Consider the following 22,411-nt stretch of genomic DNA (forward strand, 5'->3'; position numbering starts at 1 on the left):
AACACATTGATTAATTATATCACCATAATCAATAATCCCATTTATATAGCACTTATTATGTACCAGTCACTGGGCTAAGTACTTTGTAATTATTATTTAATTTGATCTTAAAAGAACACTGTGAAGTGGGTATTATTATTATCCCCATTTTATAGGAAATTGAGAAAAATTTAGCAAAACAGAGGTTAAGTGATTCACCTAGAATTACACAGCTCATGCTAAGGTGATTAATAGTTCAAACTTACTTGCTCAACAGTGGTAATATTTATATATTATAAAATCTTTAATTTGTGTTGATTTATTCCTCTTTTAATACTATGTTACAGGAAAATATGAGTAAAAGAGGACTCAGATCACTTTTAGATAGATAGAAGTATTTGATGCTTCATTACTTTATATATATACATACATACATACATACACATATATATATATGTATGTATGTATGTATGTATGTGTATATATATATATATATATATATATATATATATATATATAGCTACATCTTCCCAGAAGTGTCCTCATCACTTTAGGCCAGGTTATAACTCACTTCTTCCTCACTCCAGCCCTGGAACTCTTTCCACTATGCCATCCAGGTACTATCTGTCTGTCTGTCTGTCTATCTATCTATCTATCTTTCTATCTATCTATCTATCTTATCTATATTGGAAATCATATTTTATTTGAATAGAAAGCTTCTGGTAAGGAGTTTTTACAAGTAATAAAGATGGACATTTGTAATCCTGTAGATTTATAGCCTGTAATCTTATAGTGACATAAGGACACTGACAGGTTAAATGTTCTTGTCTTTGGTCATATAAACAGTATATCATAGGTGGAACTTCAACCAATGTCTTTGTCTCATGGATATCAAATTTCTATTCCCTACACAAGACTGTTTCATTCTGTTTAATACTGTAATTATAATATCATCAGTTATTTTTCATTTTGTTTTGGTTTGGGGAAAGGTTAACAATTTGATTTAAGCTTAATTTTCTTGTACATATATGTCATCTAAAATAAATTAATATTTGTGGACCTGATGAGAAGTGCCTTAGTAATAGTCACTCCTGGGAGTTCTGATTGAGTTTTTTGATTGAAGTGGAATACTTATGAGTCTAAATATCAGTCTCTTTCAATATTATCTTATAGACTTATAAGATTATGAGTTATTTCAGCATAGAATTAGGCATCTATTAGAGGTAGATACAAAATTTGATAGCAATACTCTTTTTTTTTTTTTTTTTTTTTTTTTTAGTGAGGCAATTGGGGTTAAGTGACTTGCCCAGGGTCACACAGCTAGTAAGTGTTAAGTGTCTGAGGCCGGATTTGAACTCAGGTACTCCTGACTCCAGGGCCGGTGCTCTATCCACTGCGCCACCTAGCTGCCCCTATAGCAATACTCTTTTACCAGTCTAACGTATATTTGCCATAAGATTAGTATTGTATCATCTTTATATACCCGAAGTGATTTCAAGCATATCTCATGGGCACAGAAGCTATTGTACAAACATGTTTAAAAATTTAAGGGGCTGCTGGTGTCTCCCTGGTGGAGTGAGAAAGGAACCCTCTAAAACCCTCCAAAATTCTCCTCCAAACAACAAAAAAAACACTTCACAATCAATCCAGAAACAGGGAAGCAACTTACCAGCTGGCAAGAAAGGTTTGCCTTACTGGGATTGGAGAGGAGTAAGGTCAAAGAGCAGCAGCAACAGCAGCCAACTTGGGGGGCAGCAGCAAAGCTCTAAGCCTGAGGCAATCCACCAGTGAGGCCCTGCACACCTGCAAACCAGCAGCCCCCTAGACAAATGAATAATCAGAGCTGCACAGCAAGGCCCCACCCCAAAACCCCACCCCCAGCAGAAACCAGGAATTGGCCTTGACCCCATTGCTGATCAGTAATAAAGTCCCACCCTGAGTCTGACCACCCCTGGGGCCTAACAGAGAGAAGGACTATGCTTCTATAGCAACCCAAAATTAGGACCCAACTCTAGGACAGATCTGAAACAAAATTACTCCTACAGGGTCTGCTAGTAAAGATGCCCTGTTTCCATAGCAACCAAGTAGCAGGGCATCATCCCTGGGGTAGGCCAGCAACAAGATCTCTACTCCATGGTCATTCATCAGAAACATTCTGTTACTATAGCAACCCAGGAGCAAGGCCTCACCTCACACCCTGAAGGTCAGCAGCTAACCCCAATATCCAGGGGATGACAACAGGAAGGGTCTACCCTCCAGTTCAAGATAGGAGGGAATACTATCCTATAGAGAAAGAAAGCAGATACTCCCTGAAACCTAATGAAAGCCAGCCATAAGACCCAGAACCCAAGCACAAAAACTTGGCACAGTACAGGACTAGAGTCCAAGTCTCACACAAAAAACACCAAGTCAACAACATCTTACAACACATACCAAAGTAAAGTTAAAATGGGTACATAATTTAGACATAAAAGGTGATAACATAGGCAAATTAGAAGAGGAAATAATAGCTTACCTGTCAGATCTATGCAGAGGGGAAAAATTATGACCAAAGATGAGATAAAGAACATTATGAAATGCAAAATGAATAATTTTGATTACATGAAATAAAAAAAATTGCACACATACAAACAAACAAAAACAATGCAATCAAGATTAGAAGGAAAGAAGAGTTGGGAAACCATTTTTTACAGCCAGTGTTTTTGAGAAAGACTTTATTTCTAAACTTTATGGAGAACTGAATAAAATGCATAAGAATACAAGTCATTCCCCAATTGAGAAATGGTCAAAGGACATGAACAGGAAATAAACAGGTGAGTTTTCATATGAAGAAATTGAAACTATCTAGAGCCATATGAAAAAAAAAAACGTTCTTAATCACTACTGATTAGAGAAATTCAAATGAAAGCTACTCTGTGGTACCACCTCACAACTATCCAATTGGCTAATATGACATAAAAGGAAAATGATAAATGTTGGAGAAGATGTAGAAAAATTGGAACTTTAATGCATTGTTGGTGGAGTTGTGAACTGATCCAACCATTCTGGAGAGAAACTTGGAGCTGTAACCAAAAAGGCTATAAAACTGTGCATACCCTTTGACCCAGCAACTAGGTCTATATCTAAAAGAGAGATCATAAAAAAAGGGAAAAGGACCCACCTGTAGAAAATTATGTATAGCTTCTCTTTTTGTTGTGGCAAAGAATTGGAAATTGAAGGTATGCCCATCAATTGGAGAATGACTAAACAAGTTTGGTGTATATAAATGTAATGGAATGCTATTGTGCTATAAGAAATGATGAGTAGGCATATTTCAGAAAGACTACCATGAACTGATGCTGAGTGAAATGAGCAGAACCAGGAGAACATTGTACACAGTATCAACAACATTGTATGATGATCTGGTGTAATAGACTTACCTAGACTAGACTAGATGAATTTACTAGCAAATTCTACCAAAAATTTAAAGAACAATTAATCCTAATACTTTGTAAATATTTGGGGAAAAAGGTAAAGAAAGAGTTCTACCAAATTATTTTATGACATAAAAAATGGTGCTGATACCCAACAGAGGAAGAGCTGAAACTGAAGAAGAAAATATTTGACCAATTTTCCTAATGAATATTGATGCAAAAATTTTAATAAAATGCTAGCAATGTGATTACAACAATATATCACAAGGATCATACACTATGACGAGGTGCAATGTATACCAGGAATGCAAGACTGGTTCAATATTATGACAACTATGAGCATGACTGACTATATCAAAACAAATTCAACAGAAATTATATGATTATCTCAAAAGATGCAGAAAAAGCCTTTGACAAAAATACAGCACCCATTCCTATTAAAAATATTAGAACATAGGAACAAGTGAAGCTTACCTTAAAATGATAAGTAATCTTTATCTAAAACTATCAGCAAGCATTATCTGTGATGGGTATAAGTTAGAAGTGTTCCCAGTACATTCATTATTACCTCTAATATTTAATATTGTACTAGAAATGTTAGCTATAGCAGCAAGAGAAGAAAAAATTAAAGGAATCAGAATAGGCAATGAAGAAAGAAAACTACCATATTTGACAGATGATATGATATTATACTTAGAAAATCCTATAGAATCAACCAAAGAACTTTCTGAAATTAACGAAATTTAATTTAATAAAATTTAAAAAATAATTTTTTTGAAATTAAGAGTCAGATTTAAACAATTGGAAACATTTTAATTGCTCCTGGGTAAGCTGAGCCAATGTAAGAAAAATGACCATTTTACCTAAATTAATCTATTTATTCAGTACCATATCAAATTATACCATACCAATTATCAAAAATTATTTTATAGATCTAGAAAAAACAATAACAATTAATCAGGAGGAACAAATGCTCAAGGAAATAAACATTTTTAATTAATTAATTAATTAATTTTTGTTTAGGTAATTGGTATTAAGTGAGTATCTGAGGCTGGATTTGAACTCAGGACCTCCTGACTCCAGGGTCTGTGCTCTATCCATTGCACCACCTAGCCCCAATAAATTTTTTTTAAAAAAGGAAAAGAAAATGGTTTTAGCTATTCCAGATGTCAAATTGTAGTATAAATTGGTGATTATCAAAACAATCCAGTACTATATTAGAAACAGTGGTGGGTCAGTGGAATAGAATAGCTACAACTTATAGTGCAGTAAATGGCCTTAGTATCGTAGTATATGATAAACCCAAAGATCCAAACTTGTGTAACAAAAACTGATTGTTTATTTTACAAAAACTGCAGGAAAAACTGGAGAACAGTGGCAGAAATTAACTATAGGCCAACATCTACCAAAAAATGATCAAAATAAGAAGTGATACCATAAGCAAGTTAAGAGAACATGGAATAGGGGCCACTAGGTGGTGCAGTAGATCGAGCACTGGCCCTGGATTCAGGAGGACCGGAGTTCAAATCTGACCTCAGACACTTGACACTTACTAGCTGTGTGACCCTGGGAAGTCATTTAACCCCAACTGCCTCACAGAAAAAAAAGAGAGAGAGAGAGAGAGAGAGAGAGAGAGAGAGAGAGAGAGAGAGAGAGAGAACATGGAATAATCTGTTTGTTCAGAATTTTGGAGAGTAGAAAAAGTTAGGGCCAAACAAGATAGAGAGAGAATCACAAAATGTAAAATAGATAATGTTCATTATATAATTTTTAAAAAAAGCTTTCATGGGCCGTAGTCGGGTCTGGCCTTCACTGGATGGCTTTGCTGCTGCCACTGCCACCCCTGGAAGCAAATTCTCCCTCTTCTTCCCCAACCCTGACCCACTGACATAAAGATGAGTAGCTCAGAGGAAGTATCATGGATCTCATGGTTCTGTGAGCTACATGGCAATGAATTCTTCTGTGAGGTAAATGAGGACTATGTGCAAGACAAGTTGAATCTCACAGGGCTCAATGAATAGGTGCCCCACTATAGGAAGGCACTAGACATGATAATTGACTTGGAACATGATGAGGAGTTGGAGGACAACCCCAAACAGAGTGACCTGATCGAGCAGGCAGCCAAGATGCTGTATGGACTGATTCATGCCTGCTACATCCTCACAAACCATGGCATCGCCCAGATGTTAGAAAAATAACAGCAGGGAGACTTTGGCTATTGCCCCCATGTATATTGTGAAAACCAGCCCATGTTGCCCACTGGACTGTCAGGCATACCAGGTGAGGTCATGGTGCAGTTGTACTGCCCCAAGTGCATGGATGTTTAAACCCTCAAGTTGTCCAGGCACCACCACACAGATGGTGCTTACTTTGGCACTGGTTTTCCTCACATGCTCTTTATGGTGTATCCTGAGTACAGGCCCAAACGGCCTGCCAACCAATTTGTGCCCAGGCTATATGGCTTCAAGATCCACCCTATGGCCTATCAACTGCAGCTTCAGGAAGCCAGCAACTTCAAGAGTCCATGTCAAGACCATCCGCTGACTTGCCTCCTCCCCTCTCCCCTATCACCTCAGGCAGTGACACCATCCCTTTCCCCTCTTCTCAAAGGACACACACACACACACACACACACACACACACCTTTCTAGAACCCCTAATTGTTTTTAGTTTAAATTAAGAAGTCATTATTGAAACAAGCAAACAAACAAACAAATAAAAGCTTTAACATAAACAAAGCTAATACAGTCAAAATAATAAAGACAGCAGAAAACTGGGAAATAATTTTTGTATAAAGTATCTCTGATAAAGGCCTTATTTCTCATATATGTAGAGAGAACTGAGTCAAATTAATAAAAATATAAATTATTCCCCAATTGATAAATGTTCAGATGATATGAACACACAGTTTTCAGACAAAGTAATTAAAGCAATCTATAGTCATATGAAAAAATTCATTAAATCACCATAGATTAGAGAAATGCAAATTAAAACAACTCTGTAGTACTATCTCACACCTATCAGAATGGCTAATATGACACACACAAAAATGGAAAAAGTTGGATGTCGGAGGAGATGTGGGAAAACTGAGAAGCTAATGCATTCTTGGTGGAGTTGAGAAATGATCCAACTATTCTGTAGAGAAATTTGCAACTATTTCCAAAGGGATATAAAACTATGTATACACTTTGCTCCAGCAATGTCACTGCTAGGTTTATATCCCAAAGACATTCAAAAAGAGGGAAAGGACCTATTTGTACAGAAATCTATTTATAGTAGCTATTTATATGGTAGCTAAAAATTGGAAATCAAAGGGATGTCCATCTGTTGTGGGAATGGCCAAAAAAGCTATGGTATATGATTGTAATGGAATATTAGATTGATATAAGAAATGATAGTCAGGATGAATTCAGAAAATACCTGAAAAGAGTTACTGATGCTGAGTGAAGAGAGCTGAATCAGGAGAAATATGTACACATTAACAGCAATGTTATTCCATGAAGTATGAATGGCTTTGCTATTCTCAGCAAAACAATGATTCAAAATAATCCTAAAGAACTAATCATGAAATGTACTATCCATTTCCAGCAAAATAAATGATATTGATTGAATACAAACTGAAACATGAGATTTTTCACTTTCATTTTTTTCCTTTTATTTGAGTCTTCATAGACAAACTTAACTAATATGTAAATGTTTTTCATAATTGCACATGTATAACCTATATCTGATTGCTTAGTGCCTCAAAGAGGGGGGAGGGCAAAGAAGGAAGAACAGAATATGGATCTGTTTTAAAAAAATTAGAATAATGAGAAACTACTAAACATCCCCAAACCTTGAAATCTCTTACTTTTTATATTGGATATATCAAATGGCCCCAGTTCTAATGTGTTTCTCCACTGTTTTGAGATATTCTCAATTATCATTTTGACCTAGATGAATATTAGACACTTAATTGGAACAACAATCTGTTTTGAAAGTAATCCTTCAAATCTTTTAATTTTATTTTCTTCTTAGTGAGAATAATTATGGTGGTGTAAATGTAACAAATGAAGCTTCAAACATTTTTATCTGAAAGTGATCTGAGATTTTTCTCTTACTCATATTTTCCCTCTAATGTAGTCTTTAAAGAGAAATAAATTAAAGGAAATCAAAGATTTTATAACCTATAAATAAGAGCCACTAGGAGCCACTGTTGAGAAAGGGAGTTGCCATTAACTCAGCATGGGCTGAATAGGAATTCGCTGTTTTTGTTATTGTTCAGTCATTTCTGTCATGTCCGACACCTCATCACCCCATATGAGGTTTTCTTGGCAAAGGTACTGGATTGGTTTGCCATTTCCCTCTCCAAGTCTTTTTACAGATGAGGAAATTGAGGCAAATAGATGTCAGCAACTTACATAAGGTCAGCTGGTAAGTTTCTGAGGCCAGATTTGAACTCAGGAAGATTATTCTTCCTGACTCCAGACCCAACACACTATCCACTGTCACAACTAGCTGCCTTATGAAGCTCTCACTCCTTCTCTCTTTTTATTTTTAAGTGAGGCAGTTGGGGTTAAGTGACTTGCCCAGGGTCACACAGCTAGTAAGTGTTAAGTGTCAGAGGCCAGATTTGAACTCAAGTCCTCCTGAATCCAGGGCCGGTGCTTTATCCACTGCGCCACCTAGCCGCCCCATCCTTCTCTTTTTAAGAGATGAAGTATGTTAGAATTTACTGCCTTTTAGAAGCATGGCTTTTAATTAAAAAGAACAAACAACAAACAACAACAACAAAAACACCCAAACCCATAAAAATGTCCCTCCCTGCCATGCTCAGTTTGCCATTTTTCTGTGTTCTTTTTTCCTGGCTCATGTCTCAGGAGAACTAGATCATAAGGATTAATCTCCTCTCTTTAATAAACTTCCCTTTTGATCTGCCAGTAAGATTGCTTTAATATCTCTAACTTGGATTTATAAATTTTTAGTAATTTAAATCTAATCCACTTTGAAGTTCCTCCTTTCCTTCACAATCTCTTGAAGTTATTCAAGTAATCAGAAGTATAGATTTGGATATTTATCCATTTAAAAGAATGCATATACTATATTTACCAAGAAGAACAAAACCTTTGAACAATGTCCAATAAAGAAATTGCCAAAGGGGCAGAGTATTCTTATCAGCAAAATTTTGGAGGTTGAATGTGAAGTGAAAGAAGAAATAAAATGGCTTCTTATGTTATAAGCCTGTTACTTAGTAACAGGGCTATTTTAAATATAAATAGGATGGCAAATGACTGTGCTAGTATCTGACTGATTTTTTCCCCTTTCTATTCCGTACTTATTGTATTTGTATCCCTTGGATTATGTTAAATAGTGGGAGGAGTCATTGTCCAGCTCTCCAGCTCCATTGTCCTTGGGGAAATATAAATATCCTTTCAATATCTATCTAACTTACTCTTAAGCCATTAAAGAATACCTATATATTCTAACTCTTAATTTGTAGTCTATAAACTGATTAGTATTATAGGTAAATCACTTGTATCTAAGGGGTGGGGAAAATTCCACTCACAAGAGGAGCCATAAGAAAGTGTCTGACATGAAAGATGGGTGTTTGTCACTGCGACTGTGAGATCACTTCTACATAACCATGTGGGAAGTTATATCACATACCTACCTGTCTTCTCTACTCTCTGTCCTTCCAGTAAATATACACATAATGGCTTCTTAGATTTTAAAGATTTTAAACATTTATCACAAAAAAGAAATAACCATTCTTAGAAATTTCATATTTTTTTATGTCCTCTAACCAAGGTATATATACACACACACATATATATGTTGGTGAGGCAATTGGGGTTAAGTGACTTGCCCAGGGTCTCACAGCTAGTAAATGCCAAGGGTCTGAGGCCAGATTTGAACTCAGGTACTCCTGAATCCAGGGCCTGAATCCAGTGCTCTATTCACTGCACCACCTAGCTGGCCAATCTTGAACCCATTTTGACTTTATTTTTGTAAGGCTTCTGAACTCTCCTTGAGACCATGTGCTGTCTCTCTCAGAGACAACAGGGGTCTGGGGCTTTTCTTTTGCTGGTAGTAACTGCCACACGGTCAATTCTTTACTGGTATATATTATATTAATTAATAATATATGCTTACTATTAAAATGGTTCCAAAGGCTTGTCATGCTGGGGTGGGAGTGGGGATATGCTCCCACTCTCTATAAAATGTTCCAATAGCGTGCGTCTCAAATAGCCTCTGACAACTGAAGCCCAACTCCTGGCCTTCTTGTGGCAGAACTGTTTCCACTAACAGGAGAAGGGGTGAAGGCAAGTCACTGGTGCCTTAAAACCAGTCCCTTTTGGCAGATGGGGCTCATTAGCCTTGGCAGGCAACCTGCCTAGGGGAAGGAAACCCTGATTTTAAATCTCCCCTGTCTTGTGGCTATACCCATATATAGGAAAGGATTTTGGAGTTAACCCTGAGGAAAAATCAGGAGTTGGAGTCCCTTAGGTAGTTGGATGTTGGACATCACATCCCTCTGGCAACTCCTGTGGTGGCACTGGCACCAAACTGTATTGGCTCTGCCTCTCCTTTGGATCCACCAGTGTCGTGGAGAGGGAAAACCTGCTGCATGGGCAACAGCTTGTTTTCCATATTGATTCACCCAGGCCAGTGCCCTGGAGAGGACACTCCAGCTACTCCTCATGGTGTAGATACAACACAGGATGTGGCAGTTACCAGCTATAAGTCACTCAGGAGCTGTGGCTCCCGTATCAGACTGCACAGCCACACTGTAGCCTGTGGCTCTTCAAGGTGCTGATCCATGGTCGTTGGTAACTGGTGGAGGTTTACTAATACCAAAATGAGTACTGTAGCTATTAATATAAAAATAGCAAGCAATTATTTAAAAAACACAGTATTAGAATGCAATTAAAAAAACACAGCTGATACCATAAGAAAATTAGGAGAACAAGGACTCATTTAGCTATTAGATTATGGAGAAGGGAAGAATTTATGACCAAACATGAGATAGAGAGCGAAACAAAATACAAAAGAGATAATTTTGATTATATTAAATTTTAAAAAGTTTTTGCAAAACAAAATCAATACAACCAAGATTAGAAGGAAATTAAGGGGCAATTAGGTGGCACAGTGGGTAAAGTACAAGCTCTAGATTTAGGAGGACCTGAATTCAAATATGGCCTCAGACACTTGACAGTTACCAGCTGTGTGACCCTGGGCAAGTCACTTAACCCTCACTGTCCCACAAAAAAAATAAAGAAAGAAAAAGAAAAAAAGAAAATTAGAAAATAGGGAAATGTTTTTTAAAAGTGTCTCTGATGAAGATTTCATTACTCAATTATATAGAATACTGAGTCAAATTTATAAGAATGCAAGTCATTCCCTAACTGATAAATGATCAAAGGATTTAAAAAGGCAGTTTTCAGATGAAGACATAAAAGCTATTTATATTCATATAAAATGCTCTAAAACACTATTGATCAGAGAAATGCAAATAAAAACAACTGAGGTCCTACCTCACACCAATTGGCTAATATAATAGAAAAGAAAAATAACAAATATTGGAGAGGATGTGGGAAAAATTGGGTTACAAATGTATTGTTGATGGAGTTGTGAGCATACTGTGAAGGACAATGAAAAGGTCCCATTGGGGCAATACGAAAAATTACACCAAGGACTAAACATCATAAATTATGTATGGCAAACTATTAAAAATATCAAATAACATCTAAGAAATGATGATATAAAAGAAATGGTTCTTTGAACATATATGTTTGGATTCCAAAGGATACACACACACACACATATATATCACAAGGCAATATGTATACATATGTATATGTATGTATGTATACATGTATATATGCATGCTTTTAAAACTTTAAGGAAATGTAAACTGTAAATAATTAATACTTTTAACAATAAAAATTAAAAATCTTATATCTTTGTGATATTGCTTTATGCTCATTAAATACACAAAAACTGATTCCATATAACAAATCCCAGTCTTAGTAAAGTTGCACTCATATATAGGTGGAAGAATTAAACACCAATGAAAATACTGATGAAAGAAATTAGAAATTACATCTGAAAGTTCCAAAAGTTACATGTAACTTAGACAAAATAGTTTCTTTTATTGGTAGGAGTGGAAGCAGAATCAGGCCTAGACTGATGATTTGTTCCATATGGGGAATGCCTATTGTGGAAACTATCTTCTTCCATGCAGTTCAGCATTTATTTTGTAATTTATAACCTAAAGTAGTTGCCTTGAGCCCAGAGAAGGGGAGTTTCTCTTCTAGGGTCATCATACAAGCAATATGTGTCAGAAGTTGCTTGAATTGAAGTTTCCAAATGCCTCCATTTTTCACATCATTTTCCCTCTCCACTATAGACCAAAAATATATATATATTAAAAAGCAAAAATAAAAAGTTCAATCTGTTAAAAATACTTAAAGAATAATTACTTGTTATTGAGGGTGGAAATGGAAATAAACTAAATGTACAACAATTGCAAAATGAACAAGTTATTTATCGGCAGAAGGACCTCCAAAGCCAAAGGAAATGAAAATCCAATGTCTTTGAGAAAATTACCCCTACTCATAGTTCTTGGATTACTTAAATCTCTATGTATCATGCATGGTTCTCCTGAGTCTCAGTTGGCGTATATCCAAATTGCATTTTCCCCTTCCTGGCAAATAATTGAATTATATGCTAAATTGATCATATACTAAATAGTTTTTATGATAAAGGATAATTTGAGTGAGTAGTATTTTCAAAATAAGGGTTTAAATAACTAGTATTTATAACAGTTTCATTTAGAAAAAAGTGAATCAAGGATATTAGCATAATTTTGTTTCGAACACTTTTTGGAAACTCTTCTGGAAGCATTTCTTACTGAAATGTATACTGCTTCCACCTCCCGACCAAAAAAAAAATAAGTATGAGCATCACATTTTAATCATCTAAAAGAAGATAATAAAGGGAAATTTACTGAATCTGAACTATATTGTCTAATTGTATCTCCAAAATCACCCCAAAATATTTTATTTAAGAAAGGGGGTATTTAAATAGATCATTTAAGTATTTAAATTGGGAAAGTGTAAATTTGTGAAAGGATTTTTTAAAAAACCTATAATTTCATTGCCAATTATAGCAAATGTTACTTTATAAATAAAAGAGTACAGCCAATATTAAAATGCATTAGCTAAAGAAAGTCAATGCAGAAAGGCAATTTTAATTTCAAGACTTCAAGAAACTTTAAGAAACTCTCAAAAAGGAAAATGTTGACTATAGCTAAGCCAGTGAAAATTGATTAATCAGATGAAGTGGAACAAAATACCTATCCTAATTCTCAAGCCTCTGACAAGTAATCTGAAAAAGGTGGTACCTTGGAGGCATCTGAAATCAATTTATTTCCACTACGAGGCAGATTTCTACCCTAGTTGTGGCATATTTATTGATAGTGACAGAAGAACTTTCCTTCTCTACTTTTCAGTTCCTATTTAGTGTGTGCTGTAAATAGGGTTTTTTTGTTTTAAATCAGGTAAGCAGGACAATCACCATAAGTTAAAAAAAAAAACTCAGGTATTCTAATTCATTATTTTATGTATTAGGAACATATGAAGGAATAAAGTGATTTTTCCATTCAACTACATTTCCCGTGATGCCTAAGTCTAAATAGCTTTTATTCATTTGGAGAACTTCCTGATAATTTTATCATGAAGAGCCCCCGGTGCATGGAGCAAGCAATATTGATTGTATCTGTTGAATGATTTCTAATTTGGAAGGAAAAAAAAGAAATTTCTATCTTTCATCCCTATCCAGCACTTCAGCATATGTTACAAATGACTCCTTTCTCTTCACAAGACTTTAACTGGAGGAATTTTCTTTGGTGAGAGATACTTAGGGGGAAGCAAATCTAATGAGAATTCAAAAGTCTTGCCAAAAATGATTAAAAGAAAAGGAAGAAAGAATATGAACTTGTGATTATAGTCTGGGTGAGGGGAAAAATAAATGGCAGGGTGTTATGTCAGGTTTAGAACAATGGTACTAAGGACACTTCTCCCTCTTCACCCTCTTCTTTGAAAAGAAGAGGTAGGAAGCAAAGTGAATGAAAAAGCATAACAATAAAATTGAGAAAAAAATCAGTTAATGTCCATAACTGTGAATATGAATGAAATTAACTAATACATAAAATAGAGGGAAGAATACATTGAATTAGAAAACAGAATCCAACATTATGTATATATGTATGTATGTGTGTATATATATATATATATATATATATATATATATATATATATATATATATATATATATATATATATATATATATATATAAACATAAACCAAAGGTTCATATAAAGTTAAATTAACAGATGAGAGAAAAATGTCTTGTACAGAATTAAAGTTAGTAATAGTAATCATAATTTAAGAAAATCTTAATGTTATTAAAATATACTATAGACAAAAATCAATACCAATGATTAACACAATGATTAGCACCAAATAGTACAACATTTAAGTAATTAAAAGAAATCAGTAATGAGTTACAGGGATAACTTGGCCATACAACCATAATACTAAGAAAATATAATTGTACCCCTTAGAGAAAATTGAAGGAGAAAGAAATTAAGGGCATGAATAGAATTTTAGGATTTTTGGAATTTTTTTTACTGGAACCAGAATTCCTAATTAAAACAGATCACAGGGGGCAACTAGGTGGCACAGTGGATAAAGCACCGGCTCTAGATTCAGGAGGACCTGAGTTCAAATCTGGCCCCAGACACTTGACACTTACTAGCTGTGTGACCCTGGGCAAGTCACTTAACCCTCATTGCCCTGCAAAAACCAAAACCAAAACCAAAAAACCCATCACAACTGCATCATATCACAATTCTGATTCTTCTGCACAGATAAGTACAGATGAGTTAACTTTCAGCCAGACCCTTGACCAAGGTTCTTTCAGTGCCCCCCAACCCATCATCCTGTTGATAATGGGGGCAGAAACATTGTATTGATTAGTTTTCTATGGAGCAGAAACAGACTAACTGTAACATACACAAAAAGGCAAAGGTCCCAGGCCTGAGATGGCAGAAGGGTTTCAACCTTGAGTGCTGTGACACCTGCCTCAATGCAAAATGCTACCTGGCCTCTGATGATCCTATCAACACCATCATACTTAGCAACTTTTTTCTCAGCAAAAAGATTTCTTGTCCAGTTCCAATTCTTTATCCATTGCCTGATTCAAAGCAATTAAATCTGTCATGTGAAGAATGGGTGCTGAACTGTGGAAGCACCTCCTCAGCAGCCAGGACACTTGCTGTCCACAGCCAACAAGTCCACTTTATACCAGTCACACTGCCATCTTATCCATGTCCTCTACAATTGTTGAATGGAAACAGAAATATTTTTCAATTGTGCATAGCATCTATACAAATGTATTAATAGTTGTAAATTTGTAATACAATACAATACAAAATGTATTTTATATTAGTTCATAAGACCTCACAAACAAATGCAGAAGAACATAATTATTAAACACATGTTTTACTTGCCACACAATAATAAAATTGTAATCACTAAAGGGCTAGAGAGGAAACAATGAAAGTTAATTGAGGACTTAACAATTTATTCCTAAGGGATTGGTTGATCAAAGAATAAATAATTGAAACAATAAAAAGTTTCATTAAATATGGCAAAAATTACACAACACATGAATAACTTTTGAGATACCACCAAAGCAGTACTTGAGAAAAAAAATTATATAATTAATAACTAATCAATAAAAAGGAGAACAGATGAAAAATTGGGTATGGAATTTTAAACAAAATTAGACTAACAAATTAAAAACAGAAATCAATAAATTGAATACCAATGAAAATTTTGAAAATCAAATAAGAGATTAACAAAATTGAAAGTAAAACAAGAATACCAGAAACTTTGAATTGATATATAAAGTAGGAAATGCAATATGAAAACAGCAACAATAAAATAGATAAATCTTGATCTATTTTGATCTTTTTTTTAAAAAAAGGAAGGAATTCCAAACATCCAAAATCAAAAAGAAGGAAAAAGTGAAGTCATTAAAATGCATATATACATATATTTATATATATATAAAGAAAATCACTAGCAAATTAAATGTCAATAAAAATGATAGCCTAAATGAATTAGATAAATAGTTTTTAATTTGTTTCCTAGATTAATGGAACAAATTGAAAACCATACCTCAGAAAAAAAAAATAATTGAGTAAGTCATAAATACATTTCTTGAGGGGGGATTAAGTGCAGATAAATTTATAAACAAATTATATCAAACATTATACATTTTAATGTTATATACACTCTTCAAAAGTTGGAAAAGAAGGGAGACAGATAAAATTTCTTTTTTCTTGACATTTCAATTACTTATTTAGAATTTTCCCCATTACATGTAAAAGCTAAATTTTTTCACATTGATTTTTTAAAACTTTGAGTTCCAAATTTTCTTCCTCCCTCCCTCTCCACCTTAAGAAATCGAGAGATTCAATATGTTATACTCATGCAGTCATGCAAAACACCTCCACATTAGTCAGGTTGTGAAAGAAAACAGACAGAATACCTTTAGAAAGAGGAACTAACAAAAAATGCATTATTCTGTATTCAGATACCATCAGCTTTTTCTCTTTAGATGGATTGCATTATTCATAAGTCCTTATGATAACATCCTGTTTATAATTTCTTTCACAGTTACTATTGCTAACTGTATTGCCCTCCTCTGTTTTCTATCTTCTTTGACCCTATCCCTCCTCAAAAGTGTTTTGATTTTTTACTGCCCCATCCCCCAATTTGCCTTCACTTCCTTCACCTCTCCCCCTGTATCCCCTTCCCCTTCCACATTCTCACAAGGCAAGATATATTACTATACCCACTTGACTGTGTATGTTATTCCCTCTTTGGGCCAATTCTGATGAGAGTAATGCACACTTACTCCCCTGCTCCTTCTCCATCTTCCCCTCCACTCCATATGCTTTTCCTTGTTTCTTTTATGTGAGCTATTTTACCCCATTTCACCTTTCCCCTTCCCTTTATTTCAGTGTATTCCTCTTTCTTCTTAACTTTATTTTAAAGACATCATCATGAGTCAGCTAGGTGACACAGTGGACAAAGCACCAGCCCTGGAACCATGAGACCCGAGCCCAAATCCATCCCCAGACATGTAACCCAACACTGCCTGCCCCACAGAAACAAACAAAAAAAAAGGATAAGCAAAAAATAAATGCTTTACAGATATCATTGCTTCATATTCAATTCACACCTGTGCCCTCTAAATATATTCCTTTTAGCTACCTTAATACAGAGAAAGTTCTTATGAGTTAGAAATATCATCTTCCCATGTAGGAATGTAAACAATTTAACCTATTAACATCCCTCAAAATTTCTTTTTCCTGTTTACCTTTTTATGCTTCTCTAGGGTCTTGTATTTGAAAATCAAATTTTCTAATCAGTTCAGGTCTTTTCATATCAAATACCTCAAAGTCCTCTTTTTCATTAAAATCCCTTTTTTCTCACATGAAAGATTATACTCAATTTTGCTGGGTAGGTGATTTTTGGTTGTAATCCCCTTTCCTTTGCCCTATGAAATATCATATTCCATACCCTCTGGTCCTTTAATGTAGAAGCTGCTAGATCTTGGGTTATCCTGACTGTAGCTTCACAGTACTTGAATGGTTTCTTTTTAGCTGCTTGTAATATTTTCTCCTTGACCTGGGAGCTATGGAATTTGGCTATCATATTCCTGGGAATTTTTGTTTTGGGATGTCTTTCAGGAGGTGATTGGTGAATTCTTTCAATTTCTATTTTACCTTCTGCTTCTAGAATATCAGGGCAATTTTCTCTGAAAATTTCTTGGAAGATTATGTCTAAGCTCTTTTTTTGGTCATGGTTTTCAGGTAGCCCAATGATTTTAAAATAATTTCTCCTGTATCTACTTTCCAGGTCAGCTGTTTTTTATTCAAGGCAATATTTAATATTGCTCTCTATTTTTTTATTCATTTGGGTTTGCTTTATTGTGTCTTGATTTCTGATAAAGTCATTAGTTTCTATTTGCTCTATCCTAATACTTAAGCAACAATTTTCTTCAGAGAGCTTTTGTACCTCCTTTTCCATTTGGCCAATGTTGCTTTTCAAACTGTGGACTTTTTTTTTTTCATGGCCCTCCTGCATCACTCTCATTTCTCTTTCCATTTTTCCTCTACCTCTCTTACTTTTCCCTCTACCTCTCTTACTTTGTTTTCAAAGTCCTTTTTTAGTGCTTCCATGGCCTGAGACCAATTTATGTTTTTCTTGGAAGTTTTGAATGTAGGAGCTTTGACTTTGTTATTGTCTTCTTCTCAGGGTGTAATTTGATCTACCTTGTCATGAAAGAAATATTCAATGATCTGCTGCTTTCTCTCCCTACTCATCTTGCCTGCCTATTTCTTGGCTTTTAACTCCTTCTTACCATTGAGTACTGCTTCCAGGATGTACTTTCCCAAGCTTCAGGGGGTCTCAGTTGGTATTATTTAAGGATAGGATTGTTCTTAGCCCACCTGGCCTGTAAGTAACCACAGGCCAACTTACCCTTTAATGTGGAAGCAGAAATCTGATTGAAATCTGATTCTCTGTGGTCTGCAAGCTTAGCATGCCTGTGCCCCTCCTCCATTGGGCTTCTGCCACTCAACTCTGCTTCCTGGGAAACATATTCCACCTCTGTTCCCACAGAGACTCCCATTATTTCCCCCCATGCAACTGCTGGACCCCCTCAAGGGTCTGTGAACTGAAATTCAGAAGAAGCCACTGACGCTGAACATTTGGAGGCTCTGGAGGTGTGGACTGCTTGGGACTGGATCTGCACTGCATGCTGATCTCCTCTCTCACCCTGGTATAAAAGACCCCTCCTGCCAAACTTCTAAGCCATCTTTGACTGGAACACAATCTCTTTCTGTTCCTTTGTGGCTTCTGCTGCTCCAGGTGTTGTCTTATGGATGGTATATGGATGGACCTGTTGGGAGCCCTGAGAGTAGCAGCCTTTCCTCTGCTATTTTCCAAATTTCTACTTTGATACAAATATGGTCTTTGTACCTGAAGTAGTTAAAGACAAAACAGACAAAGAAAATAAGAAAATAATATGATTGAATCCTGGCATATATAAAAGGCTTACATCAAATACTAAAATAAGCTCTGAATAGTACATGACTTAGATATCAAGGTTAATGTCATTCAAAAAAAAAAAGAAATTACGGAAACAAGAAAGATATCTCTTTTCAGATCTACAAATAAGGGAAAGGTTTCTGAGCAAAAATGGAATAGAGAACAAAAATATAAAGTGACTAATTTTGATAAAAATATTTAAATTTTTTTGTGCAAAAAAAGTCAATGAAGCTTAAATTAGAAAGGAGCTAGATAAATCAGGGAACATCTTTATAGCAATTTTATCTTTAAAACGTCTTATTTCTAAATTTTGTAAGCAAATAATTTAATCTTACAATAATCAGACCTGTTCCCCAAATCATAAATGCTCTAAATATATGAAGAGGCATTTTACTAAGGATGAAATCCAAAGTATTGATAATCATTAAAAATATCCAACTTACTATTAATCAAATAAATGCAAATTAAATTAACTCTAAACTTCTACTTTATACTTAATAGATTGACAAATTTTACTAAAAAATGGAAAATGACAAATTTTTGTAGGAACTGTAGGAAAGCAGAAATGTGTAATTTACTGTTGTTTATCCACCCAATATGTAAAATAATTTGGAACCTTGTCCAAAAAGTTACTGCACTTTATTCCTTTTAACTTTGTGATGCCACTAGTAGACCTGTCCTACAAAGGGATAAAAGGAAAAGTACACATATGTATAAAAATATTCTAACAACCTTTCTGTGCATGTTTTCAAAGATCTGGAACAAGTGGGTGTCCATCAATTGGGGGAATTTCTGAACAAATTATGGTATATAAACATAGTGGGGTGCTATTTTGCTATAAGAAATGATGAAAGGGCCAGTTTCAGAGAAACCTAGGAAGTTTTATATGAACTGATAAAGAGTAAAGTTAGCAGAACCAGAATGATTTATAAAATAACAACATTATAAAGACAAATAATTTTGAAAGATCTAAGAGCTCTGATCAATGAAATGATCAGACGCAAATCCAGAAAACTCATGAAAAACATGCTACCCAGTCGACCAAGAAATAATGGAATGATTGTACAAATTGAGGCATTTTTTTTGGACATGGCTAAACGGAGGAATTTATTTTGCTTGACTAGATTTTTATCATGACTTTTTTGTTTGTTTGTTTTTGTCTTTTGTTTTACAATGGAATGCACAAGAATGCGGAAGGGAGAAAAATATATTTTTTTAATTGAAAAATATAACTAATTTTTAAAAAGTAGCTCCTTTTGAAGGCACTATTATACTTTGTTTTCAATAAAACACATTTCCATTAATATGTTAGTCATCTGAGTTCTTCAATGAGCATCTTAGTCAAAATCAGGTTTCCCCAAAGGGGTGGGATTGTAGGGCAGAGGCACCAAGTCAAAATGAGAGGTGAGAGGGCAAGTGGTTTCAAAGGATTCTAGTGCTAAGTACCCTTTAATATCAAATAGGGATACCACAGCTGTTGATAAAGCCTATAACCTTGAAGTTTTTACTTGTAGAGAAGACTACCACTCTGGTGGCTTAAGGGTAGTACCACCTGGTGACCAAACCATGTACTATACCCCTAGCTGGTAATTGTTTAGTCATTTGTAAATTTGTTTCTACAGGTTGCAAGGAGGAAGAAAACAAGCTTCAGATGTGCAGCTGTAGCTATGATATCCCCACTGAGTTTATACCACATTTGCACTAATATTATGGGTTTAAATATTATTGCATTCTTTTGTGGCTCATAGATCCAACTATTATATTTTACTATTAAATTAGAAACAAAACCTCCAATCTCAAAGTAAATCAGAAAAAACTGAAGGAAATATGAATATCTCTGGAGTGCAATAAATGTAATTTGGTGTCTAGAGATTTTAAAAGTGACTTAATTATATTCTTTGATATAAGGACACTGAAAAATCCATAAGATAGGCTAAATTATATTTAGGATATAATGTGTCCACCAAAAGAATAGACCTAGAATATTGGGAGTAGTTAAATTTAATTTAATATGAAAAGACCACTACATAAAATGGATATTATACTCACTCTATTATGTTGAAATTATTTAGCACTCTACCTATGGAAATACCTCAAGGTGTTTTGTAATGATGATTAAAAGATGATTAGAGAATTGCTATTTGATAAAAGGAAATGTAAGGATACTTTATATGACCTTGCCTAAGGAAGATGGTGGATTTGTTATTTCTGGCCTATATTAAAGCAGGCATCATTTTCAATGAAGGTAGCCTAGGGGCTTTTGATCAAGTACTATGAGCTGATGTGATCCAAAGAAATCTATTTTGTTGTACCATTTAGAAGAAAATAAAAGAGGAGACAATGTTTTTACTATTTTGTAATATGTTTTGTCTGAGAAATCTTGTGCATGTAAACAACAAAAATATTTAAATATTTTGTATTGTAGGCCAAACAAAAGGCTTGTGTATAGAATTTTCTTCCACCTAGGTATCTCATCACATATAGTACAGAAGCTAACAAAGGCTGGTTCACTCTACCTATATACCAATTTCCTACTATCTAGCACAGGAATATCTTCATTTTAATGAAGTAATCAGCAGTTGCCATCACTGCCTCATATGACCTGAATATACCTACTGAAAAGAAAACTGTGGTTATTTGTGAACATAGTTCTATGATGTCCACTGTAACCAAAATATTTGTTAGAAAAAAATATACTTGAATTTCAGTTAAAGTCCTTTCAAGAATTCCTTCTCCCACTCTTCCAAATACTTTGCCTTAGCAATGTTCCTTTCCTCCCAAATAGGAGATTTCATATTTTTCAGAGACCAATAGAAGTTAGGCCTTTTGCCACCTCATAGCTCTGGTACTGACAGCTTACAACCACCCTAGAGTTTGAAGGATCCCCTACTGCTTTATAAGGGGAGGAAATGAAAAATAATTATTTCCCACAGATTTTGTGTTTGATTATTCTGTAATTATATAAACACACCTGGGATAAGATTAAATAATCAAAGTTTAATTTTTTTTTCAGTTTATGATAGCAATGTGTTACACATGGGTAAAATATTAATAAATTCCCTAGGCATTGTATTCAAATAATATTAACTGTCTAGAAATTATAACCTAGGATTTACACTATCATATTCCCTAATTATATTTATCATCTGGTAGAAATGCTGAAGCAAAGCAAAATGATTAGTAAATGGGGAAAAACTGGACCAGAGAAAAACGATAATTCATAAATTGGTTGGACAATACCTCCACAATCATATATTTAATTCATCTCTGTCAGTTGGGTAATACTGCATTATGTATGTCCTGAAAAATCCAAATGAAATTTTGCAAATTGGTCTAAAAGTCATTATGAAACCAGAAAGTGTCGTAGTTATGAACTGCACCTTATAACACCCTTCTCCCCACCACCCATCCCCCCCCAGCTGCCCAGAGCTAAAACTTTTTAGTTACATACAGGCATTGTACTGAATCTCCATATTAGACAGCCAGTGACAGTCCTACCCACCCAAGCACACTCTCTCTTCCAGTGATTTCCCAAATGTTTATTCAGACAGATGGACTAGAAGTAAATCAGCCTCTTGGCATTACATATCCTGGTGGTTTGGAACAAAGCCAGACGTTGTCCTGTTAGGAGATCCAAGATGAAAGAGGGGAAAATGAAGCCTCAAAGTAAGTGTAGGAGAGTCCATTTACAGGACTTATAAAAGTAGTTTGGATTTTTCCACATTTAGAAATTACACAAGTCACTGACAATTTAATGGACACACTCCTTTTGAAAAGGAAAATTGAGCCGATACTATTTTTCTTCATTGCAATTCAACAATACTTAGTCACAGTGAAGAAAATAACAA

The 22,411-nt window shown here is 34.8% G+C and overlaps 1 pseudogene; it reads left to right on the forward strand.

The window, feature by feature from the left end:
* The first annotated feature begins 5,284 nt into the window (after positions 1 to 5,284).
* LOC122750760 lies at positions 5,285 to 20,268 on the forward strand (annotated as a pseudogene).
* The last annotated feature ends 2,143 nt before the right edge of the window (positions 20,269 to 22,411 follow it).

Source organism: Dromiciops gliroides, chromosome 1, assembly GCF_019393635.1.
Source record: "Dromiciops gliroides isolate mDroGli1 chromosome 1, mDroGli1.pri, whole genome shotgun sequence".
Classification (NCBI taxonomy): Eukaryota; Metazoa; Chordata; class Mammalia; order Microbiotheria; family Microbiotheriidae; genus Dromiciops; species Dromiciops gliroides.